At 33.9% G+C, this 27,875-nt stretch overlaps 2 protein-coding genes across 12 annotated transcripts in view; both read right to left on the reverse strand.

The window, feature by feature from the left end:
• Positions 1–2,547, reverse strand: part of LOC142344760 (kinesin-like protein KIF2A) — a 127,684-nt gene extending 125,137 nt beyond the window's left edge. Inside the window, exon 1 of the mRNA XM_075396671.1 lies at positions 2,538–2,547. The gene's annotated coding sequence lies outside the window, so the exon portion shown is untranslated. The remainder of the gene's footprint in view (positions 1–2,537) is intronic.
• Positions 1–27,875, reverse strand: part of LOC142344759 (uncharacterized) — a 94,923-nt gene that overhangs the window by 27,304 nt on the left and 39,744 nt on the right. The window contains exon 1 of one of the 11 annotated variants that reach the window (XM_075396668.1): positions 27,594–27,872. The exons of 5 other annotated variants lie outside the window; for them this stretch is intronic. The gene's annotated coding sequence lies outside the window, so the exon portion shown is untranslated. Of the gene's footprint in view, positions 1–41; positions 177–3,559; positions 4,825–16,628; positions 16,690–17,814; positions 18,142–27,593; positions 27,873–27,875 lie in introns of those variants that run through there. 5 more of the 11 variants (XM_075396665.1, XM_075396670.1, XM_075396660.1 and 2 more) reach the window with 5 other exon arrangements.

Raw genomic sequence — 27,875 nt, forward strand, 5'->3', positions numbered from 1 at the left:
TACTTAAAACAAAACTTCTGGTTATTAGTTTTTTTACTCACATCAGATTTGAAAGACCAACGTCATCCAAACACGACATATGTAAAATATACCTGTAAAATATATAACACAAAATGTAAACAATATACCTGAAAACGTTATTCTGGCGAACACCAGATTCTTGTCCAATCATCAAAAACATTTCATCTAGCATTGCATAGAATAAGGTATTTTTTTTAACTCCCGCTAGTTAAGGAAAGAAGGAAAAAGACACTAAATGTGTGATGAAGTTGCGGTATTGTCAGTTAACAACGAAAAAATACTTGCTATGTACGATTTCAGAACGTATGGCAGAGGTGATAGGTTCAGCATAACAAATTTTGGTTATCACAGGTTACAGCAAATGAGAACGCCAAATATTGGTATATATGCTTTCTAAATAATTGGACAAGGATGATCCCAAAACTTTCAAACAATTGCACAAACTGTTTGCTACTCAAAAATAATGTCAATTGCTCCAAATAATAACGGCCAAAAAGTTTTTTGCGCTCTATGGAACAATAGCAAAATCTGCAGAATTTTATCAACGCAAGATACATATTTTTTATCAAAACTTGTGTTCCGAACCCACGTGGTGGGTGTGTGTGTGTGTGTGTGTGTGTGTGTGTGTGTGTGTGTGTGTGCGTGTGTGTGTGTGTGTGTGTGGTGGGGGGGCTATATACTCAAATGGTTTTGTTTTGATTTGATTCAGTCAATTTTGGCCGATCAATATATTCATCGTAGAGAATCGTGAGTGGTATCAATAGAAAGCTCTTCCAGCGTAGAATTTGAAAATCAACAGAATTTCTTACTTCCAACTTCTTTGAGCAGCTATCGAGGTTTAAATTTGTGAGAACATTATAGATATTTGGGTGTGATTTTGTTCACTTTTAGCATCTTTTTTTGCAAAAGTTTTTCTTTGCATCAACATCTTAATTCAAAATTAATTTCACAGTAAAATACGGAACAATTTCGTGTGCCTCAGAGATGAGCAGCTATGAAAAAGCTAGTTTTGGTTTGATCGGGAAGTTTTCAATCTAAAAGATTTGATTTATATTGGAGAGCTTTTTTAAAATTTATTTTCAGAATTTTTGGTTTTTCTCGAGTAACTTAGTGACAAGTACATTTTCAAGTCAAGGTTCTATTACTGAAAAAAACCATTGCAGACGAAATAGGCTCAATCATCATTTTGTTTTCAGAGAATCATCGCTCATGGTTTTTATGACACTGTTTTCGTAATTTTTAATGAATTGTTGTTTTGCCGGCATTTGTTGCATTTTTCTAGTCAGATGTCTTGGACTCGTAAAATGAAAACGCAATGGGCTTCATAGAAGAGAAATTAACTTATCTAGTGCTTTGAATGCATACCTAACGGTTGTCGAGACTTTGAAAAAATTCTTTTTTTTTGCAAAAAATTGAACATTAACCGTTTTTGAAGTAATTTCTGTGAACTTGAAAGTTTTCCAAATGATGACAGCTCCATTGTGTTTAAAATTGAATTCAAAAATAGTCTGCTTAGCGGTTTTTCCCCCCAATGATTGGCTTGGGATGGTAAAAGTTTCAAAATTTTTGAGATTTTTGCTCAAAATTGTGGTTATTTTTAGTTACCTCAAGTCTTGTTACCTTATAACAATATTGAAACTTCCCATTATAAAAAACTTTGCTAAACATAAATATAACATATTCATTAGTAGAAATAGAAATTGAAATAGTAACATAATATTAAGATAATAGCTGATGACGCCAATGGCTTCAAAACTTTGTTTTAAAATTGTTTATAAATTTTTCTGTATTTTTGCATCTGTAGTTGTTTTGCAGTCCGTCATTTGGCTTAACGTCACAAAAAACAGATACCTCGAGGACTTATAAGTAAATCTGTCGACTATTAGTCAAAAGCTAATGGTTTTCATGACTTCAAAATTATTTGGTTTAAAAAACGTCGATGGATTTTTGAACGTCGCCTTTTTGGCTGCCGATTGCTTATCTAGATCCGTTATGGACAGGTCCTATCTACTTTATAGTCGAGGACTATAAAGTTACAAAAATTACTTTACAAGGTGTTTGGTGGTTTTTGATTTCGCTACTATGTGCTTTTAAAATTAGATATTGAGTTCTTGCAATAAAAACTTTGTTGAAAAACGTTTTTGTTATTTTGTCGTTTGTTTTGTCTCGTAGTATTATTAAGGGCAGGCATCATATGCTCTCTAATGCGGTATGGCATTATGTTATTCATTCAGTAATTTGGGTTTGTAACAATTTGTTTAGGTACACTAACATCACTGTGTGCGTGGCGGGATCCAAACCTCCAAAATTGAGCTTTTGGAACCGTCACACATGAATTTCTGCATCATCAGCAGCTTCAGTGAAATTCACACTTCTAGCGCCTATAACGCTCTAATATAACTGAACAGGAACTTAATACCCTCAGTATTTACCAGCTTATCCCGTTTAGAGGATCCCGACAATTGCCAAATTTCATTTGAGAGCATTTGATGACGAAAGAGGTTGGACCAATTTAAATTTAATAAGACGGAAGTAATGCGGCCAATCTGTCTGCATCTCAGCCGATGTTGTTCTTCTACGTCATCATAATTCTGCATGGAGACAAAATACTGCTTTTCGAGAAAAAACAATTAATTTAGAGACAGTGGGATTGCATGATAAAACTAATGAGATTCGTATGCCACGGTTTAAGTTTTGTAAGTTCTTAATCCTTTTTAGAATGTTCTCACGTCTCCGAATTCATTCTCAGATGTTTTTCAACTGCTGATAATGCTATTTGTAATCAATTTACATATAGCTTAAACCCACTTGTCCCGCATGCAACGCGTCAGAAACGAGCAGAGTACAAATACGCGACTTTAGAACAATCTATTTAACATATCAGACCTAAAATTATAACCATAAGGATAAAGACTTACTCTTACAAAATAATCCAAATTTGTAGAAACTTAATGCTGTAATAAAATTTGATGTGAGGGCTGTTCTTGATCAACCTTAGAACTAGATTTACAACAGAAAGAATAAAATCAAACAGTTATTCAAAATCGGGCATTCAAATGATCAAAAGGGAATGCAAGTCACAAAAAAATAATGCGTCACTATAAATTAAGGAAAATCAGAGGTAGTCAAATGATGCCTCACTGAAAACACAGGAAACAAGTTTTCTTGAAGCAAGGTTTTCAGAACTTTTAAGCTCAGTTTTGTAAATACAGTTTTGTAAATTTTATGACACAGCTTTTGATTTCATTTTTCTTTTTATGGATCTAGGAACACAAGATTTTTGCTTGTTCCAACTCCAGCAAAATCAAAATATCAGAAATTAATGTAGTTTGCTCCCACTAATTAGGCTAATCGATAAACTAATCGATTCATTTGTTTCGAAAAACAGCTTAAAATTCGGCCTGGAACATGCGAAAAGCATGTCAAGACTAGCAGACGGTCACGGTAATTACCAAAAAACACATGTCTATAGTATTTCCCTAAATAGAGAATATTACAATATCCAGCAGTTCATATTTCTACCTGACTAGTAACTTACTTGCAAATAGACGCAATCAATCGGAAAAGTAACACAGACCTTAAGTGACGTTTAACTTCAGCATTTCAGACAGGTCGAACTTAGCAATGCTGTTTTGAGGAAGAATAACATAGCATTCGGCGTGTGTGTTGGAAGCAGGTAGTATTGGTCTCCTCGTTTCGTTAACAAGGTAGATTAAGTTTAGATGATACGGCGGGGGACTAGAACGGTGTAATGACTGGAGGTGGGGTGGTGGTGGTGGTAATATTAGTAGTACTAGCAGCAGCAATAGTAGTAGTAGTAAAGTAGTGGTGGTATAGGTGTGTGGGTATAGAGGTAGTATGGGAGGAATAGATATAGCAAAAGTAGGAGTGGGTAATAGTAGTAGTGGTGTTGTGTTGTCTGGGGTTCTAAGTGACAAGAGTTAACACCACGTGTTATTTGAACAGAGTTCAGGCGCAGCAGGGTTTAATGCTACCTGATTAGCACAAGGTACACGTTTTTACAACCGCCAGGCCGGACGCAGTACTGCTTGTGGTGCTGGTTAGCGCTAGTTATTACAACTAACTAGGCTGGTATTAAATCCGGTTGAGAGAGAAGAGAGAGAGAGAGAGAGGGAGCAAGTAAGTAAGCGATAGAATGAGAAAGAGGCAGAGAGAGCATTTTGGCATTACTAGTTGTAATGTTTGGACGGCATAGTTAATCGCAGTTGACAACAAAAAGAGGGATATTTCGGTGGCTTGGCTTTAACAGGTTTATAGCGGGGGCGCAGGTTGAAAAAATGCGCTCATATTACAATTACGATACGCAACGCCACGTAAAATAATTCCCAAAATCGATATTTTTATCAAAACCTCCAGCATCGCTTTGATTTTTTGCATTCCAAACAAAAATACCAGAACAAATAAAAGCGCGGCTGGTAGCTTAAATGGATGTAAAAGCGGCGCTGCTTTTCTGTGGTTTTAGTTGATTGTTCTTGGCCATTCATGATAACAATAATTTGGGATATACACTAAATTAAAGGAGAGAGATAGAGAAAAGAAAAACATCTAAAAATGGCCCTTAGAAACCAAATATTTGACTAAATGATCACTTGACTAAGCCGTTTCAATCGATGTATTGATTACCGGGAATTTGAAATAAATAATGCAATGATACGATAGTGGCTCTTGTAGCTATTAAAGGAGGCAACTCAAATGGACTGGAACGACGCCTTGTGTTCATGGTGATAGACTATTTCGTTAAGGCTCCGACTCCATCTCCAAAATGTCTCGGAAAATAAGCTCAGGTAACGAATCCATCATCGGGTTTAGGAAATAACCCCCCCCCCCCCCCCAAGCAAAAAACCATGTAAAAATAACTCTGTTAGTGATAATTTGTTCGATGGTGATAGTTTCATATCGAGTCCTCTAGTCCGCTGAGGTATGGCCATGGTCCGCGAGGCATAGCCAAACGCACAGATCCTTGACAGTTAAGTGGGTGTTTATTGCCGTAGACGTATTTTTCCCAGTGAGTTGATTTCCTATCTAAAATTAAGTCCGATGATTATACTGATAACAGCAGCAGACAAATTTCCGATTTTTCATCTAAGCAGTATCAATATCAAAGCGGCATTGACCGAGTCTAGGCTTGACACAGAACTCTAATTTTTCGACGAGAGAGGCTATCTTTTCAAACAAAACTGAAAACCAGAAGAAATACAGAACTTTCACAGAGGCTTCTAATGGTATTAATAATAATATTAAATTGTTTTCGGAACAGACAAACAAAAAAATGTATATATTTTTACACTTTTTGTATACACACATACTGAACCGAGAGAACACCAAAAGACAGTATTGACGTCATGTGGTGCCTCATGGTATTCTTAATTCAAAAACGGTTGAAAATAATTTTAACAGGCAAAATAATTTTTTAAAGAAAAATTGTTACTCTATCTCTAATCAGGTGCCAAAATGGATCAGTAATACTGGCCTGGAACCAGCATCTCTAACATGGAGGCTTATTGAGCTGATCATTACATCATATTGTCTTAAGCTCCCGAATTTGTGCATATCTCAAGAACCGTTCTTTCATGATCCTCAAGTTTAATTTCCGTTAGTGAGCTTACGTTCAGCTATTTGACAAGATTATTAAAGGCTCTATTAACATCCTAATTGCCTTCTATCTCGACCTTCAAGAAAACAACAAATTCTTCTTAAACTTTCACAGAAAGGAGAAAATTAGTATTTTGAAGCCGAAAATTTCAATATGGCCTCTTGAAAGAAAACAAAATCACATTGGCTCCGACAAACTCTAATTTCAATTAATGAAAGCCAAGCAGGTACTAGTGATTTAAGGTAACTTAAACAAAAGTATTTTCATTTTGAACATTACAGCATTCGTTTTGAACAATTAACTTAATTGTTTCAACGAATGCATGAATCGGTTGGGACCTTTAACCAGGTACTGTGACAAGTGACTGTGGTGCTGGCTCATGTCTATCCATATGTGGAGGTTTTATTACGTCCACGGTTGCACTTTGGTTTGATTTATTAATTAGACTTCTCGGACCACTGATTAAAAAGAACAAAGTTCAACTATGGGGCATAAAATTGGGTTTTGTGGGTTTATCCCGTTTTTAATTTCGATGTTGGTTTTCGATACTGAATGTGTTGTTCTATATTGTTCTGCTGAGCAACTTCTGTTTAAACGCACTTTTAGCAAAATGAAAGAGTGAAACTATCCTAGAGAAGTCAAAAACATTTCACACAAAATCTTGAACAAGCTGTGAACTACGATAACGCGAAATTAGTGTTACTATGAATCCTTAGAATGCGTACACCGTACAACAATCCCGAAATGAATTGGACAAATAAAAAAGAGTAAAAACCAAATTTCGAAAAACCAAAATCTTTTTGAAATTTAGTGCCCTAAAAAACATAAACTACACAATCATAAACAGCAGCAGAGCATAAAACATTCCAACAAAAAATTTTTAAAATCCCATTAGATGAACAAAGAACACAAAAAGGAACACCAAATAGGCGAAAATCAAAAGTTCACAAAACATTTCTATCTAATTCATCAAAAATAAAAGCTAACAACTGCAGCCGATAAATTAAAATTACGCCGCATTAGAAGGGCAATAAAAATCGTTATTATTGAGACTAAGCGACAAAAACAAAAAACGGGCAGAACTAAAATCCCTATTTTTTTAAGGCAAAGTTGTAAAAACCGCTGGTATGGATTAAAGCGACTAATTAGATACAATTATGCCTCAGTAGCCGCCACCGAGACGTTTCATTATGGATTTAATTGATAAGACTACAAAATACACAACAAATACATGCAAAACTCAAGATTTCAGAATATTTATTGGATACAAATACTGTCCGCGTTATAAATGCCAAGAGCTAAGGATTCGATCCAGGAATTAGGTTCAGTTATGCCTCGTTAGCAACTGAGACTAAGTGATAAGACAACAAAAATAATAATAATAATACCGTAGGAGAAAGTAAAGAAATCTTCTTACATCAGCTCAAATCAGAGTTAGATTTATTTACCCAGATATATTTACTCAGATCAAATCTAATAATAATGAATTCAGCATTTAAAATTTGAATGCTCAACTTTTTATCAGAAATTTGGATTAGGAGAGATGGTCGATTAGAACAGTTGCTTTTTCAAAAAGTACTATTCGAACAACTTCACTGTCGGGTATATTTTGTCTGGCACCACTAGTATAATAGGAAGCGTATAAAATCGTGTCCAAGTATTAATACATTAAAAAACATTTTGGTGGAGTTAAATGGTCAACATTGAGTAATGCCACAAAACTCATCGCGTTTACAATAGAAAATTTTGTCGCTAAATGGCCTCGGATTCAAAATGAAACGACGAGGCAAGAGTCAAGCAAACCACAATTTTCAAATCGAAAACGGTTCATGTATCACTATAATATACAATAAAAATTGCCAAAGGGCACGTTAACCCAAAAGCAAAGTCAAGTAGAAGGAAATACACCACTAAACACACATTGCGAGAAAAATGTTTATATTTTCGAGCTCAGAGTTGACATTTTGTGTTTCAAAAGTCAGTCGCACCCAACCATGTTTACGTTTAAACGCGCATAGTTTTCATAGAAAACTTTTCTTCAAGTTTTGTAATCAACAACTAAAGCTAGAACCATGATCAACTTGGTATGTGACATTCTATAAATGTCAAAATTCTTGAACTTGCATTCATCAGCTATTTGATATGTAATTGTTGGCATATGGTGATCACTTTGTTGATATGATATTTGAATGATGTGTCAATATCACTTTCTTAAGATCACGCCAATAAGAGCAGGCGATGAAATCAATTGAATACTCTTTGCAAAACTTCTTTTTATTGCCATGCTGCACTTTATCGGAGTCTAGACGACCCAGAAGCATCCGAGGATAAAGGCGATATGTGCCGATAAAATGCGGAAGTTGAATTAATTCAAAGTATACAAAATGGTATAGTTCAGTTTATACGATAAAATTGTCGCAATTAACAATAAAAATAGCTGACAGATTGCCGGAAAATAGTCGATTCGACCCCTCAATCTCCGCTGGATTAAGAAAAAAGATGCAAGCTCTTTTCCCAAAGAAGAAAATATGCAAATTTACAACCTTCAAGAACTTATACAATTGTGTATTTCAGTTTGCACTCCTAGTTAGATTAGGTAAATTTCTTTCTGCTGATTGCAACCGGTTGGAATTCGCTCAAAATGATGTTATCATCAGTAAACCAAACCGCAGCAAAAACTCATTCCTAAAAAAACCTGACCATTTTTTTATTTGGCGAAACTGAAGTCTAATTGATTGCCGCATGTGGACAAAAAACTGTCCAATGCTTGAAGTTATTTCAAAAACCATTTGCTTATTATATTTGAAAATAACTCTGATAATATTTCACGTCACAAAAATACTTGCCACTACGGCTATCAACAATAAAACAAACATAGCTGGCAAATCGCCAGAAAATAGCCGCAATAGCTTCGTAGATCAGCAGTATCCAAAAAAAAGTATAAAAGACAGACAAAAAATTCCTCCTTTCATTGAAGGCTGATATGTTATATTTTGATATAAAATCTGTATAAGTTTTTGCTGCCTCTATTAGCTGCTCTCAAACAACCTTCATTTAGAGTGGCACACACCCATTTGACCTTATCTCTGAATTAAATTGGATAGAAGTAAATAAAAGTCAATTTCAAAGTGAGGCAGTCATTTTTGAGAGTGAGGTAAGTCAAGTGTGAACAAGAATTTAATCACGCGAATGAACCAAAAACCTCGCTCCACTAAGAGCGAAAAATAACGTTACGCACACACTTCAGTTGAAATTGCACGAACGAATAAACGAAAAGCAGATTTAAGTGGTTGTGACGTCGCATGGTCGTAACAAAAATCTTGACGAGAAAAAAAACATAGCCCGACAAGTACTGAAGCACAATTCAAAGAATTTTCCTTGACCAAATAAAAAATTAGACCTAGAATGGTCTATGAGTGAACTGGGAAAACAATTTCCAAAAAAAATCAGATAAAAAATCAATGTCAAAATGCCGCATGTGAACACAAAATTATAAAACCACTAGCGAGAAATCAAAATTTGGTTAAAACAAAAAACTAGGCCAAGAATGAACTATGAACGTATTGGGAGAAAATTTTAGAAAATCCAATCCAAAAAAGTCGAAAAAACAGTAAAATCAAAGTAAATTTGCCGAATGTGAACAAAAAAACTACCACTAGCGAGAAGCGAATTTTTGTTCCAACACCGTTTTCTCACTCTACTTTAAAATTAGAGCAAAAAAATTCCCACCACTCAACCACTCGCTTTTTCGCTCCACTTCCTGTTTCGGCGTGACCAAAACCACTACTACAATTTGACTTCAAAAATCATAAAAGTATGTGTGAATAGATCTTAAAAACATAGCCCGAAGAATACCTGAAGCGATTCGAAGCATCCAAACTTCAAAAAACCGTAATTGCAGCTGCAGCCATTACTTTTTGAATTAAACCATTAACTCATTACCTCCCCAAGTCTGATCTAAAAATTGGTGAAACTTAAACCACTGATCAAGAGAAACAAAACGCAGCAAAAATTTATATCATTGAAAAAGTTTGGTAACGTTAAAAAGACCAAAATAATTAGAATAGTCAAAATACTGATAGGCTGAAAAACCCGACAGGCCTATCAATTGCCCTAAAATAATTCATGATTCTAATCTCAAAAAGATCGCGAAAGCAAACGGCAGATAATAATCTTAGAATCTAAGTTAAATTTTTCAAAAAAAATGCTCAAGTTTCAGAATCAGAAAACCAATACAATTAGATTTCTAATCACTGCAATTAGAACAAAAACCACACATATTTCTTCCTTGATGTATACATTCTAGAAATGATTTCATACTAATTCAAAAATTAAATTAATCATAGAAAAGACATAAGCAATAAAATAATAATCAAAGGCAAAAATTCGTTTGGAAACATTACCAAGGCCTAAAGAAAATTGCAATGAATAGTAATAAGTGGATATTTTGGAAAAAATTTTCTAGCAAACTGTCAGTACTGCCTTATGTTGAATGAAATCAATTGAAAACCAAAGAAGTGACGAAAATCTAAGAAGAAAGCTGAAAGAACAACTGAAAGAATTTTTAAACAACTGAAGGAATCAATATAACGAATATAAATGCAGGTGCCAGTACAAAGTTAGAGTGATACAATATATAATGCGACGAATATGGACAGAAAGTAAAGAACACTGTAACAGAAAGACTAACTCTTGATTTTTGAAAGTAAAAAATCAAATTTAAAAATTAAGAAAAATGAATACATTTCATTGTTCAGCACCCGAGACATAGAAAAGACAACGAGTAATCCGAGAAAAAGATCCAACCTCCTGAAGAGAGCAAAAAAAAGAAAAAGCAGAAAAAAAACACAAAACATTTTGCAAAAATGTTCAATAAATTTTTGAGACTGCATTTATGAAAAAAAACATTCATGAAAAAAAAAAACCGTCAAAAATTGATTGAACTTTTATTGAAAGGAACGTAAAGTCCCTCATGTTGCGCAAAACAACTTTTTCCAGAAACTAAAACCAAAATACAAACAAATAAGAAAAAATTGGAAAAAAAACTACCAAAATCGGATAAGCATATGTAAATTTTTTTTAAATACATCGAGGTAGAAAGAGGCGTTGAATCTATGAATTATCAATAGGTTGCTATATTAACTGAATTTTGACAAAAAACGGCCGAAAGATCCAAAAATGAAGAAATTACAAGAAAAAGTCAAAAATTAACTAATAAATCAAGTAAATCAAGAAATTTGTACCATTTTTTTAAAATTCAAACGCATTTTCAGGCTCTGCAAAATGCGCTGGTGTCAATTTCTGAGGTTTATATTTCAATATAGCATCAACTAAATTCATTTTTACAAAAAAACACAAATTACAAGTAAAAAAAACATAGCCGGAAGAATTCCGGAAACGACTCGAAGTGGAAATGCACTTAAATGCCATTCAACTAATCATCAGACAAAATGTGCCTCCACTAATTTAGGATTATCTTGAAACAAAATCATAAAACATATAAAAAAATCAAATCTATTAAAATATGATAAAAAATCTGAACAAAATTTGTCATCAATCGAGACCCGAAATAACTGTCTCTGTCAAAAATACTTCATCAACACAATTAGTACCTACTATAACCACTTATGAGAAGTTTCAAAGATACTTGATGCCAAATCATGAAAAAAAGCTCTTACAAACAACTTTGACTACAAAACTGTAAAAAGTTAATTTTTTTAAAATTACAAAAGCATAAAAATCCAAAGAAAAATTCTTTTCGGCCAATAGGGTATCCAGATGATCGCAAAACAAAAGGCAAGTCATAATAGGCTTTGAAATTTATGCAAGGAACAGAAGAAAATGAAAAACGGCAAAAAAAATTGAGAAAAATAGTTCCAATTTTCGATATTTTTCGTCAAATTTCTCAACAAAAAATTGCTTCATATCCACAAAACTGTAACCACTTGTTATCAAAAAATTGCTCAAGTAATAGGTGTCTTTTCAGTACTCATTTGAGGAACTAAAAGAAAACAGAAGTCAAAAAAATTGCAAAAATTAGCCCAAAAATCAGCAAAATACATGAAAAACCTCCCTCCGAATAAGCATAAAATTCATATAAATTTCCAGAAACCTTCAAACCACTACCAACACCAGCCTATAATTAAAAGAAAATCATAACCAAACCTCATAACCAAAAAAAATTGGAAAAACCCGCTTTAAAATGCCGCACGTGAACAAAAAATTTCACTCGCTTACAGAATTTTTTTTCACACAATTTCTCGCTCTCTAGAAAACAGCGATATGAACAAAAAACCACTCTTCATTTTGTTCAGCAACAAAATCACTCCAAATTTTTTCACGTGTTTCATTTCCCGCTTCAAAATTCACTCCAATAAAATTGATTAAAAAAAAGGACTTCTCCAATACTCCTCTTCGAGTCGTAAAAATACTTAGACGAAAAAACGGCTAAAAACGGTTACCTATTTAAGCTATACAGTCAAAAACTACTCTCAAAGTCAAGTCATTCACTAAACGCAGCGCATGATCAAAAAACTTCTCTCGCTCAGAAAAAATTAGTTCACATGGCAATTTCACTTTCGCTTTTAGGTCAAATTATCGTCTGAACGAATAGTACTTTCGGTAAAAAAACTTGAAGAAAAACAATACTCCTCTTCGAGTCGTAAAGACAGCGCCCCAATACAATTGAAATTCTTTGAATTGTAAAAACCAAGAGAAGGTCAATAATAGCCCCAGCTATCGCTGTGAGGCTATTAGTAAGAAAAAAAGACGGATTTTGCGCGACATCTACAAAAAACACCAATGTTTCTCTAACACGACGATTTCTCAGGAAATTTTTTTTTTCAAATAAAACCCTTAAAAGTGCATCGTTTTAAGTTTTATATAAATCTGTTCATTTCAGCTTCGAAATTTCCAATATCTCTGATTTGATCAATAAATAGATTTAATATTTGAATGGTTTAAAGAACATATCTCCTAAAAACATCAATTGCAACAGTGGTGCGCTTTGTTGAAGTCCACATAAGCAATCAAAAGCACGTGAACTAAATAGTGAAAATAGCGTCGGCTGAATGACAAGCTGTCGGCTCCTCCAGGGCAAGCATGGCTATCAAACATTTATATAGACCACCTTTTCACAAGATACGACAATACTTAGAGGAAAACAACACTGAACTCTACCCAAGTTTAGGCCTCGACTTATGAAATGACTCAAAATGTGTACTAGGGGGTGGTGAAGGGTCAATATTGACCAAATAACACAGTCAAAGACTCTTGTTAAAGTCGAGCAAACGTTGTTTTATGGCCCGATTAAAGTATTCTCATAGACATTTTGAGTCGAGCGTGGTATTTTTTTCATGGGTCGAGAAATAGCATCTTAATAGTCCAGCTAAGAAAATTCATCGATCGAGCAAGGTATTTTAACAGGTCGAGCAAAAGCCACTTTAGTTGATTGAATGAAACCAGGTAGTTTAGTGGTTGTGGTCTTCTGTCCATTAGCCATGATGAAAATGTGGCATTATTCATTTGTTTTCCTTACCGGAATTATGAACTATATTTAAAAACAATGCACATTTCAGATAGATTGGCGGTTCTTCTGAAACGCAAAAGATGGAGGAGCATGCAGAATCATGCAAAGACTTTTGCTCGACTGTGATTTGACAATAGCTCAACCAAAAAATGGTGATTCATTATTTTGAGTCGAGCAAAAGTCGAGCAGAACAATTGAGTCGAGCTCAAGTCCAGCATGGTTAATTCAGTTATAATAGTACTTTGGGTCGAGTTATAGTCCAGCATCCAATTCCGGTCGAATTAAATTCCAGAAGCAAGATTTGAGGTCAAAGTAAAGTCCAGATGGAGAAAATTTGGTCGAGTTAAGGCCAAGAAGCAACTGGCGAGCTAAAGTCGAAATGACAACTGAAGTCGAGCTAAAGTCTTTTCATAGGCAATTTGGGTCAGGCGTTCTCATTTCATCTTTTAGGTCGAAAACAGTCTTTTCATAAGTCGAGGCCTAAGCCTGGCTACCGATACTCAAATTATCTTGCCGTCCTCTAAATTTACTCTAAGAGTAGAATTCAAAATAAACCCTGTATAAAAATAAAAAGAGGAAAATACAGAAAGAGATGCAAATTCTCGCATTAAACCGAGATTACCTTAGTGATGTGTTGATTGCACGATAACGAGAAATTCATAAATTTTTGTGGGTACAGTTGTCAACGTGCACTATTTAAATAAGCGTTTCAAATGAATGTTACTGCCGGTATTTTCCAAGTCCTGAAAAAGTAAACAAAGAAGCGGATCTGTTAAAATTCATGAAGACTAAACATTTCAAAACTTTTCCAGTTGCAAGACTTGATCAATCGATTGAATTACATAACTCAAGACTTATTGTACTAACCCCCCAAAAATGGCAATCAAAACCCTATTGAGGGCTTTCAAACACTATTGGTTTGCCCGTTTTTTATGATATAACAAAGAACTCGTCAGCGAATCATAACCTATAATGTGGATTCTTAAAAGGTACTGGCGGTAGAGGCAAAATACATGCAATGTTTAAACAGAAACACTGCCTAAATTTACCAGTAGCCAGAAGTTTATTAGCAAAAAATTTACAATTCTGCTTGTCATGTTTATTTGTTCTTCCTCTGGTTCTTCTCTTCTAATGATAAAAAATGCTGTTTCTCTAAAAGTTGTCTTTTTAAGCTTTGGTGAACAAGAAATTTTTGTTTTGAGAAAATCAATTTGTCTGTTTTTTTTTTAAATCAGAAGCTATAAATGAAAGGAATAATCATCATTTTATAAATAGTTCTCTAAGTAGTGCTTCAATTCATTGTATCTTTCTCAATTTTCCAACATGTTATCTAAGTGTTGCATGTCACCCTAAGGACTGATACCTGAATCAACATTTACTCGTTTCGACTGGACAACAGACAAGAACAATGTACACATTGACTCTAGATGGAGATGACGACTCAACACAGTTTTAATATGAAGCTTTATCAATTCAAAAACAAATTGTACTTTTGTGTCAGAAGATAGCTTTGTCCAAAAACATATCCGGCAGATTGCCGGAAAATAGCTGCCATTGATTCCCATCACCCCGCTTGGGATTGAAAGGCCAGAAAAAAAAACAAATGACTTGTTAGAAATTTTTAAAGTGCAAAACTTTTCGATTTCATCTTGTAAATAGACGTACCCCCGGTTCATAACGAGACGATACATGGCCTAGTATCAATAAGTCACGTGTGACCAAAAATTTTATCAACCGAATGAACAAAAAAACACTACCCACAAAGAGTGAAAAATGACGCCATGCACGCAATTCAGTTGAAATTGCATGAAAGATTGAACAAGAAGCAGATTGTGACACCATATGGTCGTAACAAAATCCTGTCGAGGAAATAAGAAAAAACCAAGAGGGCCAATAATAGCCTCAGCTATCACTTTGCGGCTAATAAAAAAAGTTAAATAGCACGCATCTAAAATTGGGCTTTATGGGTGTTTATACAGTTTCTAATTTTGATTTACTTTTTCGGTATTGGCTCTGTTCATTTTGGATTTCTCTGCCGAGCAACTGCCATGCACATTTCTCCTGATTATACTGAACATCTTGAAACACTAACAGGAAAAACACTTGGAAAGTAACTGACAAACTGTTATAGCATCTGATGAAATTTACTTTAAGATCCGACTCAATAAACTATTGGTAAGATTTTGTTTTACATGCAACTTTGAACAATTTATCACCAATTCACAGCCAATCTTACGAAAATGTGCTTATAGAGAAAACTAAGAAAGGAAGGAAGATGTCGAAGGAAGAAAGTCGAAGATATGCTGAAAGGCAAAATCAAATCATCATTCTCAGACAATATTAGGTTAGATATTCTGCAAGATCAGTCACTAACCCAAAAAGCGCCAGAAAACCAATAGGCAACAATTAAAACAAAGCACAAAAAACTTGAAAAATAGAAATGTGTATAATTTATTTTAGCAAAATTCCTCCCTCAAGTGAAGTCCTCCTTCAACGTTCCTCCTTCAAGTGAAGTCATTCATGTGTAATAGCAATCCGGTAATTGCGACCCATACTATTCCAACCCATAGATAGACGAGGTTTAGCCATAATATTGTTGCCGTCCTTTAGAAAGAGGTAATTGATCCAAATACTAGCAAAATATATATTGATCAATTTTTGATAATTATCTGGGTTAAATAGGGAAAACACCGGCAAATATTTAATTACGGAACACTCTCATAGCATATCAAAGTAAAACTAGACATTTTTGGAGTTTGAGAAGCTTGTGTCCGCATTTCTAGGTTTGTAATTCCGGCTAATTCGAACAAAAATTTTATTGAACTGCGTTTTTGATGCAAAAAAGGCCAAATTTTGAAAAGTTTAGCCAAACTGTTTTTTGGATCAAATTGTCTTTAACATTAAAACCATTCCCACTTCTGTGAAGAATTTCAATATGTTTTTTTTTAAAAAAAACTAAAAAATGGGCAGAAATACGGAAAATGTGAAAAGACAGCTGAAATCAGTCAAATGCTCAAAAAATTTTAAGCTAGGTAACTCAGTGTAAAAACCAAAAAAATTTTGTTAATTCCATATTCTACGCTGAACAGGCAGGCTTTCTAAAGATACCACTATGTACGATGAATATATCGATCGACTAAAATTAACTGAACAAAAAAAAACCAGTTGAGTATATAGTTCCTCCCCCACCAAGGTGGGTCGGAACAATAACCTGCTTTGATCGTGACATTGGAGCGAAGTCTGTAGATGGAACCATCGGTTTCATTCATCAGTATACTTCTTTTTGGCAATGAAGTAATCAACTTAATTTTGGCCTGGCGGTCTTTAGATTAGTTAAATCGGTTACGTGACAATTTACCCAATTCCATTTTACCCAATGCCATTTTACCCGACGCCATTTTACCCAACCTGCCATTTTACCTAATGCCATTTTACCCAATGCCATTTTACCCAATACCAACTTACCCAATGCTCTTTGATCTTTTCGTTCAATTATCCGATAACAAATAAGCAGTCGCTATTAGAAGGATGATTTAAAATATTTGTGGACAATATAATACCATGTTCGGTTGTGATAGTTTCATATCAAGTCCCACGGGCCATTTAATTATATAATTGGCTAATCCCATGTTCGGTTGTGATAGTTTCATATCAAGTCCCACGGGCCATTTATATTATAGTCGGCTAAATAGTCGTTCTGGTTAATTTAGCAAGGAGGTAAATTGGGTAAGTTGGCATTGGGTAAAATGGCATTGGGTAAAATGGCAGGTTGGGTAAAATGGCATTGGGTATAATGGCATTGGGTAAAATGGAATTGGGTAAATTGTCCTGACACCGTTAAATCATCTCAGGACGTTTAGTTGTCTCTATTTGGGCGAGAGCAATCAAACATTAAGAGTATCAAATCAGCATGAAAATCGGTCGTGTATTATGATAGTAGCAAATTCAAATTCATTAACAAATGAACATAGAAACGATCAGGGGTATGGAAAAATTAACCTGGTAAAATAAAAAATAAGTAAAACAAACAGAATCGTAAAAACAGCTTTCAAGCTAATTATTCTCTCTTGCCGAGCAGGAAGCACTTTTGAAAAACGTGAGTAGCTCTTTGTTAAAGCTTCAATTCATAGCTATTCCCTAAAAATAATGAACATCAATCACTATTAGGAACATCAACGGTTGTATAAAAAAGGGGTCACTTTTATTGAACGTATAATAGAAATCGATAAAATACTCATTAGCTGCAAGGAAAACATTTTGTACCGCTAACGTTTTGTGTGATTGACGTACAGGCGCGTCGACTCTAGGCAAGACGACAAAATTAATTTTACTTGTTAAAAAACAGCCTGAAGTAAATGATTTAAAGCGTAATAAAACGTTCATTTATAGGATGAACCTATTGATCAAGTTGACTTGATTCAGTTTGTTCAGAAATTAATTTATTTGTCAACTTTGCTTTCTTCTAAGAATTTTTTTCTTTGGTTGTCAATAGATATTCATCATGAACTACATTTGACTTCAAAAAATCGCAAATAAAATTTCCAGACAGAAAGAAATAAGTTAACAAATATCTCTAAATAAAACTGCCAGACAACATGTAGGAGAAAGTTGAAAGAGATGATAGTGTAAACAGATAATTTAGTCAACTTACTCCTCGATATAAACCAATTGTTGGAAATTTTGAACAAGATGGCGTGACAAAACGTAGAGAAAGAAAGTTTCCATTCGTTGCCTTTCTCCTCAATTGAACAAAAACAACACTACTTTTTACTACTGCTGTGCTTGCTTAAGGGAGCCGAGGTATTGATGCAAGTATGAATGGCAAATGGCACTATTATGGCTCTCTCTTCCTTTGATATGCTACGCTCATATTCATATTGGCATAATGGATATTATGGAATTAGTAGCCTAAGCCTCATCCATACTTCTTCTTCTTCAACTTGTACAACAAAAACAACAAACAACAAAAACAGCAGCAGCAACTATTTGTGCTAGCAGGCATAGCATACACCGCAACCGTACAGCCCCCCCCCCCCCCCCAATTGCCCAATTGTTACTACTTACACCACTACTAAAACCTACAACTCTACGTTACTACAGGTCCCTTACCAACCCCCCCCCCCCCCCCCCCCCCAGGCTCTTATAAACAGACATTGAGCATATTACAAATACAGTTACTATTTGCTGAGTGAGGGAAGCGGCGCTGTGTTTACTCTTTTGTTTTTCCCTTTTTCTCCTCTTCAGCTGTCCCTCAGCAAAATTGCAGGGCAGGCAAATAGCCGACAGACATATCTCCTGTACAAACAAACAAATAAACAAACAAACGAACGGACAAATAAACACAACATCAACATCTCGCAGTGGAATAGGCCGAGTAAATAACGATTTCTGCTTGCCACTTTGGTCCTGGCTGAAACTTCAAAAACTATGAGAAACTTCAAAAATCTCTCAAATTTATCTCCTAGTACTTAAGACTCCTAAACGCAGGTTATGCCGACATTGTACCTACAGTTCTAAAAGATTAAGGGAAATATTGATTTCAAGGTACACTGTCGCGACAATGGTATCAAACGAGATGCACAGACTCAAACAGACAAACATTTTCGTTAAGAATTTGTACTTTGCCAACAAAGAGCATATACTTTACCAAACGGCCATGCACAAAAGTATACATATAAATAATATACATTGTTAAACAGAAAAATCGTCGAATTCGTACTCGCACCAAAAACTTTTAGAACAAACAAAATTATGCAAAATATCATTAAATTTTCTTTCAATAAGGTCCAATAATTTAAAACTATTGTACAAAAAACAAACATCTAAATTCTGACCAATGAACTGCCCAATATTCGCATTACACCTTCGATAGACAGACATTCTATGAAAATTGTCCCCGCTTTTAAACCCTTGAAAAAGGAAACTTGACAAACAATACTATCCCCTTTAAAGACTCCGTCAAAACATAGCAAAATTATTTTTACGTGAAGTTCTTCTCACGGAAAATGGATTGCTAATTGTTCCGACCCACTTTAGTGAGGGAGGCACTATATATTCAAATGGATTTTTTGTTCAGTGAATTTTGGCCAATCGATATATTCAACGAATAGGGTTGTGAGTGGTACCATTATAAATCCCCTCAAGCGAAGAATATATAATTAAGATTTTTTTTGAAATTCGTTTTTTTCCACGGAGTTATCGCGGTTTCAAGTTTTGTTCATATTTGACTGATTTTTCATGTTTTTGTTCACATTTTCCGTATGCTTAAGCAATTTTCTGCTAATTTTGCTGAAAAATATGTTAAAACTGCTAAGGATAGTGTTGTTGGTTATACCTCTAAAGACAGATGGCTAATACATTTTATTTCAAAAATCAGCCTTTTTTGATCAAAAATGATACGAAATAAAGTTTTTAGCCACTTTGTTTACATTTGCCGGATTAACACACCTTACACCTAAAAATGCTGACACAATCTTCGTTACCTCCAAAGGGGGCTAGTTTTACTTGCGTTTCCTTTCCGAGTTTTCTTGAACTAAAATTTAACTCGATAATTATGCAAAATGCATCCCTTATTTTTTATTTTTGTTTAATTGATTTTTTGGTCAAAGTATCCATATCCAAAATATAATATACGAACAGCAAAAGCAAGGCTAGTTTTGCTCTAATAATTGTTTACAATTAAAAATTAATTAGGATTCCACTTAGTTGCCTTTAATTTTTTTCCGCATTTTCTCTGTTTTTATTTTTAATTATAGAGCAGAACAATTCAAATCACGGCTTACTAAAGCCAGGTCCCATTGGCTTCACAAGTAACTCCAAGAAAACCTATCTAGTGTCTTCAGTGGAAAGCTTATGGTAGTTATGGAATTTACTTGTTTTCAAATAAAAAAATGCATTACTGAGCTTTGCCAAATTTTTCTCTCCTTTTACTCAACTTGTAGCTTAGTGAGTCAAATATTTAAGTCAGGTAATAAAATAACCTCCCAGATATAATATAGTTCTTTAATTTAAAAAAAAATGTTCATTGACATTTTTTTTAAATCTTTAAAACTTTTTTTTAATGTTTATGAATTCTAGATAAGTTAAATTCTATGCAAACAAATGAAACGCCCAGAGGGCCATTTGCCATAGCCTTTATTCCCTTGAAATAAAAAATCGGCCCTAATACGAGCATTTTACAGAACTTAATTGTTCCGGTGAACTTCGATGGTGAAATCTTTCGAAAAAAGTACAGCTTAAAGAAACTAAAATCGTCTCAGCAAAAACGAAATTGAAAAAGTCTGTGTACATGTTCTATGTAGAAAAGTGCTCTCCTGCATTATTTAATTGTGTTTGAAATTGAAGATTCGCTTAGAAAATAAGAGAAATTTATTGATTTTCGGCGTTGTTTTTCGAAACATCTAACACTTGAAAACACAATAAATGGATCTGTATCTGGAATCGGGGCATCATACCAAACGGATCAAACGATAAGAACACTTTCTTCAAAGTCGTGATTCTTTTTTCCCAGACAAATGAGCTGTTAACAAAAGCAATCAAGACGGCTCGTGTAAGACTGTACGTAGCACAGAATGTTTCAGCATACGTCATAAGTTTGTGAAAAATTGAACAAATCACAAATTGAAAATTGAACAAATCACAACCCTGATTTTGATATGATCTGAACAGATATTAAACCGCATGCATTGTAAATCACTTTGCAAAATAAAGCAAATCCTCAGAAAATTGATGTTCACATCGCGCTATCAGTAGCAAAGAAAATTTATCTTAAAAAAACACAGTAATTTGCAAAGTAGAGAAGCGATCAGAACTCAAGTAGCCACAAACATAAGACGAACTTTTTGAAATCTAATTTTTATTTCATTAAAATATGCCCAACTGATTATATAATTACCAAGTAGTTGGATTCAAAGATCCGGTTGAAAATGTTTCTCAAAAATGTGACCGGAAGTCAAGCAGTCATCAAAAATCGTTGATTATGCCATGTTATTTATTTTTAGAAAGAACTCCGCTTAGGATATTTTGATTTCATTCGTCCTTTATGTGCACAATCTCTAACTTCGATTCACTGTGTATTTTAATTACCTCACGCATCTGTTTCAGCTCACTCAATTTTTAGTCAATTGGACAAATAAATTGGACAAAGAATTTAAAGTCAAGTTGAGAGGACGGTTGAAGGCTTGGCAAAGATAAGATTCTTCAGGGCTCTTTTCGAGTGACTACTTTTTCTTTTCTTCCAACAATTTCCAAAGATGATCATTTCGGTTAACCACAGCCTATAGAACCTTTAAATAACCAGTGGAGGTAATAATAATAAATTGTTTCCATCAGTCAATAAGTAGCTTCACAATTACCTTTACAAATACAATCACATATTTGACTGTGGGAGAGCACTATTGGACCGATGGCCCGTTCTCAAGTGTCTCATTCAGTTTATCTGGGAGTGTGATTCAAAATGAAAAAAGGAAGCACTGTTTGTCAAGGTACCATTAAACCTAGCAGTAAAATCATTATTCTGGTTTTGGAACGCCTTCGAGTTGTGATATTAAATCTAATACAACAGTCTGACTATGTCCTCATAACCCAAAAGATAATTATCTAGAAATTGATGAGAAATTTTTTGTTTCGGCATTAGACATGTTTTCAATCTTTTCGATTACTTCATCATCGTAAACTAGAAGCATTCTTAAGACCCGCCTTATCCTAACTACTATTGAAAAACTGTGAAATAGATTTTTACCTAGATTTATTTTGTTTTTAATCAACCGCTTGCTTTTTTAAGGCACTTTTACATTGAGAAACCCTTTGAAATTGGTGAAATACTACATTGTCCCCTTATGTTTTTAGTGTTTGCTTAAGTCCCTCATAGGCATGTAACTCTGATGCTAAATAGATTCTATGTTTTACTCTTTCTTCGTAAGTGCTTTCAAACTTTTTTTCGATGAAAAATTAGCCGCACGATACGTTTGACAACTTTGTCTATTTCCCTAATTGTTGTGATTGTTGTTATATTCGTATGTTGCAGCAACTCAGAAAAAAAACTTTCAACCTTAAAACTTTTCCTTTTTTTATAACATTTGAGGTGCAAACATATCAAGACCTCGGGTAGAAACTCCATTAAGCCGGACTCTTAAAATACTTAATGAAACAAAAACATTCGAACTGCGCAAACACCAAGGGCAATTTGAATTTGAAGTAAACAGGTTAAAAAGGGAAAACAAATTTTCCGCTCTTTCCACAGGTGTCGCCTCCTATGTTATGTTTTTGAATGTCACTGACAAAATTAATTCTGCAATCTTCTGTCAAATCAGCACATAAAATGATTTACAATGCCGACGTCTTACAACGTATTACATCAATTTGCCCAAAGTTGACGAGTTTGCGCAAATTTGCGCAAAAAATGAATTTTGAACTTCTTGTTTATATTTTGTACAAATGGTAGTGGCGATTTCTTCAAAATTTCCTTTGACTATGGGTGAGAAGCTGGTGACCAAAAAAGTTCTTGCGTCGCTTGAAGCATCACAAACAATCAATGGAAAAAATTATTGAAAATAATCAAATTTTTTCTGACAAAATGTTTTCTGTTATTCCCATCTCAAATATCCCCTAATTCAGTGACATTTCAAATAAATGACCTTTTAATCAAATAAATTTTCAAATGAAAAAAAAAATTGTGTTTGGGGCTCAGCTCTAGCCCAGAGATCTTATAAAGTTACTTTCTTCGAAACATAAAAAATTTGATCTTTATCTTCCTTAGCTCCAGATGTTATAACAATACTTCCTCACATTTTCTATTGAGTCAAGCAGTCTCTCAAATATAAATCGTAAATTCCACTCAAAATGTTTTTCTGGGAGGCCCGGCATATCAAAAAGATAAACAGAATTTTTTAACGTTTTTCCTTATTCGCTAAAATTTGTTTTCTTTAGTTTTCTTGTAGATAAGGAGAAGCACAATTGTTATTTTGGGTACGGATTCTGGCAAAGGAAATTAGAGAAACTAATTAAAAAGCAATCAATAGTTTTAATGGCTTGAAATAATGTTAGCCCTTTGTATAAAAATTCATAGTCTGTTCAATTTCTCGATTCCCATGTCCTACAAACTTTTTCTGTTTTGGTTAAATAAAAATAAATTGAAATACAAAAAGTAAAATCCTAATAAAGGTACAGAGGACAAGAAAAACCCCTCGCGTAAAAAGTTGTTGCTCATTTTTGTCCTTTGAATGCCTTATTTTGTTTTTTTTAAGAAAGAAATCTTCTGTTTTGTTGTCAAGCGAATGCGTATTATAGAAAATAAATGTTCCCACCCACTTTAGTGTGGGAGGAACTATATACTCAAATGGGTTTCTTTGTTCAGACAAATTTGGCCGATCGATATATTCAACGAAGAGGGCTGTGAGCGGTACCATTAGAAATCCCCTCAAGCGAAGAATATATAATTAAGATTTTTTTGAAATTCGTTTTTTTCCACCGGACTGATTTTTCGTGTTTTTGTTCACATTTTCCGTATGCTTAAGCAATTTTCTGAGATTATCAGAGCAATTGAGTGGTAAAAAGCCATTAAAAAGAGTCATTAAAAAGCCCGTCCAGCGTAGAATATGGAATTTAGATTTTTTTCAATTTTCGCTTTTCATAGGGATTTATCGAGGTTTAAAGTTTTGTCAATATTAGACGTAATTCAGCTGTTTTTATTCACATTTTGGGTATTTTTAACCTAATTTTCGACAATTTTGCTAAAATTTGCTCAAATTGTTAACTGTAGTGTTATTGATTTTATCTCTGAAGATGAAGCAGGGTTCGATCCGAGTTTTTTTGGCTAGAAATTATGCTAAATTTCTCAAAACTCGACTTTTCTTGGGACCAATTTTGCTTTTTTAGCCCACTTGCTTTAAATCTGCTGGACGTAGATGCCTTAAAACTGCGGAAATATGTTTTTTAAGCTCACAAACGAGTTAATTGTACACCCATTGGCTTCGAGAGACTTCTGGAATTATAATTTTGCCAGTTTTTCGCAAACTTAAACTCGATAATAATACAAAAAGCATTTTTATTTTTGAAAAACCAAACAATTTTGTTAAAAAATTGATCTATTTCTCAACCATTTGATGAAGTGAGTATTCTGCAAGACGCACAGCAACATCTGGGCTGATCTTGATCTCGACAGGTATCCTTACGATAAAAATGTTTTTAGATTTTAATGGGGCGCGACTTTTTAAGATATTTCCGTTATGTTAATGTTTTTTATGTAAACTATTTTCTACTTACAAGAATTTCAAATCAAGGCTCAATTAATGTCAGATACTATTTACAAAAAAGATGCCTACCGAGATTATCTTACGGTTTCAGAGTTAAGCTCATGATTTTTATGGCTCTGACCGATTGTTTTCGTACAAAAATTTTTTCATGTGCTTATTGAATTTTGCTTGAATTTGTTATCCTTTTTGTTGCCCAATGACTTATTGTCCCCAGTGAAGGATCCAATTACTGTTTAGGAGGTATAAATGAACCTACACAATTTTTTCAGTTGTTATCTAATGTCTGCTATGACTTTGAATATACTTGTTTTAAGAAAATATCGGTTAATTTTTGATCTTTACCACTATTTCATCTCATTTCTCAACTTAATGCTCATTCTCAGTAAAAACATGCAGAAACCAAATTCCCGTGAGTTATAAATTAATGTTCGTAACGGTTTTATGCACAACTAATGGTCTCTTTGTTCTGATACCACGCGTTTTCTATTTTCTTATTTTTGATCATAATTGCATATTTTATGAGTTCAATTGTTTCCTTGTCAAATTATCACAAAATTGACAAATCCAACTGAAGGAAAGCATAGTAGGGAAAATGCACAGCGTAGGAAAAAGGCGTATCTGGAGATGTTAATTGTTTTTGTTATATAGATTATGCTTTTTGGGTTAAGACACAGTTATCTCGCAAAATTTTATGGATTTTTTTCCGCCTATGTTTGTCTTTCTCTTTGTTGTTGTACGCCACAGACCTGATAACGGTAGGTCTCAATTGCTTCCCCAAGACGTATAACTCAACCTAGGTAAAGAGTTCAGTTTATAGCTGTTTGTTTTGATGACATTAAAATTTAATTTAAATTTTTTTTTCAACTGTATCATTTTTGCCTTCATTTTCGTAACCACGTAACTCAATCTCACTAATAAAAAGTCTCAATTACTTTTGTTCATTCAAAATTTTTGTTTGCGTTAGGATAAACATTGTGACTGATTGCTTCGACCACTAAATTTAATTTTTTTTCGAGATTTCTAAACTGCTCGATTTTTGGGTTTCTTTTTGTTATGTCTACGTAGTCCTTTTATACGGAAGACGCTTTGATGTTAAAATTAGGAGAAAGTGAAGATATACAGTTTTTGCAGGTAACGTCTTATAATTATAGTGCCTTAACCAGTGTGATCTCGTAAAATTGTTTGGAGTTTTGGCTTCTTTATATATTTGTTGTTTTTTTTGTGGGGTCGCGACTTAGTCTCATTATTAACAGGCCCAATTGGCTTCCTGAGGTTTTCCAACTTAATCTATCGCTGTTTGTTGAAATGTGATGTCTGCTATAACTTTTAAAAATATTTGTTTTCAAAAACACATCTGAGTTTGTGAGCTTTATTTTTTAAATAGTTTTTCGTTCGATTAGTAGCTCAGTCTCTGTAAACAAAGGCCCCAACCCGTTTCCAGTGAACTATAATTTATCCTCCATAACGGTTTTAGCTTCAAACATTTGTTTCCAGGCATTATTACTACTGTTACCACGAGATTTTATAAAATATTCGAGATTTTTTTTGTACATTTTATAGCATTTGTTTTCTTTTTATTTTATAATAATAGTAGGTCCCATAGACTTTGAAATTTTGCGCAATTGCACATTGAATTATGACAACTCTCAATTGCTTCCTTTGGAGATATAAATGAATATTTTAGGGATCTCAGTTGATATCTAATGAAATTAATAACTGTGAAACGAATTGTTTTCAAAAATAGAAACGTATTTTTGAACTTCGGACCTGTTGCTCTTTTCTGTCGACCCGTTAACTATTTGCACATCTTTTCTAAAGGAGTATAGGATAAATTGTTTCGTTAAGGTTTTATCTGATGCGAGTTTGATGATTTTGTTATGATTTTACTTATTATAGACATCGAGTTTTGGTCGTAAATAATATTTGTTATTTGATATTTACTATTGTCTTTTTTAGTAGTCCTATTATCAACAACGGTCATCGGCCCTTTAGGGTGGCTTTATTGTATTCCATTGGTTGTTTATGGAACGATATTTATGTTTTTGAAAGTTTTTATCTCTTCATCATTTGATAGCCAATTAAGTCAGGAATGTGGATAAGCGGGGTAGGAACCTTATGTGCGTACGCACATTACTGATCCTCCTTGTTATCATATATCATTATTGTATCAGTGTATAGTTTCATGACAATTTCTCTAGCAATTATATTCATATAATTTAATGTCTTTAATAGCCTCCTTAACCCCGACCCCTGAAACTTTTCCTTTTCTCGTTTTCCTTTCAATTTTTAACCAACAACCCCTTTTCCAACCTGCAACAAAAATAAAGTTTGTATAGAAATCAAAATCAACCGCTAACGACCAAAAAAGACGTTTTTTTCTCTACGATACAGACAAAAAGTGAAAATTTGACTGAAGAAAAATGTCAGCCGCGTATATACCCCCCCATTTGCAATAAGGTTGGAACAACACGTTACGCTTTTGGATTGAGCAAGTGTTATATTCTTTGGAATAACGCAGTACAATAGAGCAAAAACTAATTTCATTTTCTAGATATGTATGCTGCTACTATGCTAAATTTATTGTGCATTGGTTGAATTGAGACGTTACGTAAAATTATCTCTAAAACTCACGAAATTCGAAATTTCGTCAAAAAACGGCGGAAATTTTTTTTCTGCAAGACCTGTTGATATCATCAAAAACAAGTTTTCATGCAGCAGTAAAACTTGATGGATATCCTCGATTCCTCAAAAACAGAATTGAGTGTGGAAATTACATTTAATGAAGAACGCACGCTTTAACTATGAAAAAAATCGCTACACTTTTATAGTTCGGTTTTTAATATCAGTTAATGCTACTTCATCGAAGTTGACATAAAATTGGGTCTTTTCCATTATAAACCCGCACCCCTCACTACTTCCCCCTCAAAAATGATAATCTCCAACATGGTTAATTTACGGAAATTGGAAGTATAAGCTTAGACCTACTGAACATTGCAAATAAATACTACACTCTCCATTAATCATTAGAGGTTCGTTCACTCAATAGAGGTTATATTTTCAAAGCATTCACCGACGCATTATTCATGACATAAATCAATCCAAACTTGTAATTAATGACTTTCGGTATGCACTGACCATTAGAATGCAAAAAGCAACACAATTTGAGTGACTGCCTTACCTTAGTATGTTGTCAATTGGATTCGCTGATAATCATTACACATACAAGAAGAATGCTTCTGCAATTTACTCTCAAAAAGAACATCCACTGATTTAATTAACAAATTCTATATTTATCCCAGTGTAGTATAAGTAAAAGCACTTTTTCAAAAATAACGCTAAAACTCTTAACACAAATGGGCAACAAATACCGGATCAGAAAACAAACAAATACGGTCAAGCCCGACTCGTTTAATTGATGAGGACTTGAAAGACCAAATGACCCAAATTACTAAATTACCCA

Source organism: Convolutriloba macropyga, chromosome 8 (genome assembly GCF_964194025.1).
Source record: "Convolutriloba macropyga chromosome 8, txConMacr16.3, whole genome shotgun sequence".
Taxonomy (NCBI): domain Eukaryota; kingdom Metazoa; phylum Xenacoelomorpha; order Acoela; family Convolutidae; genus Convolutriloba; species Convolutriloba macropyga.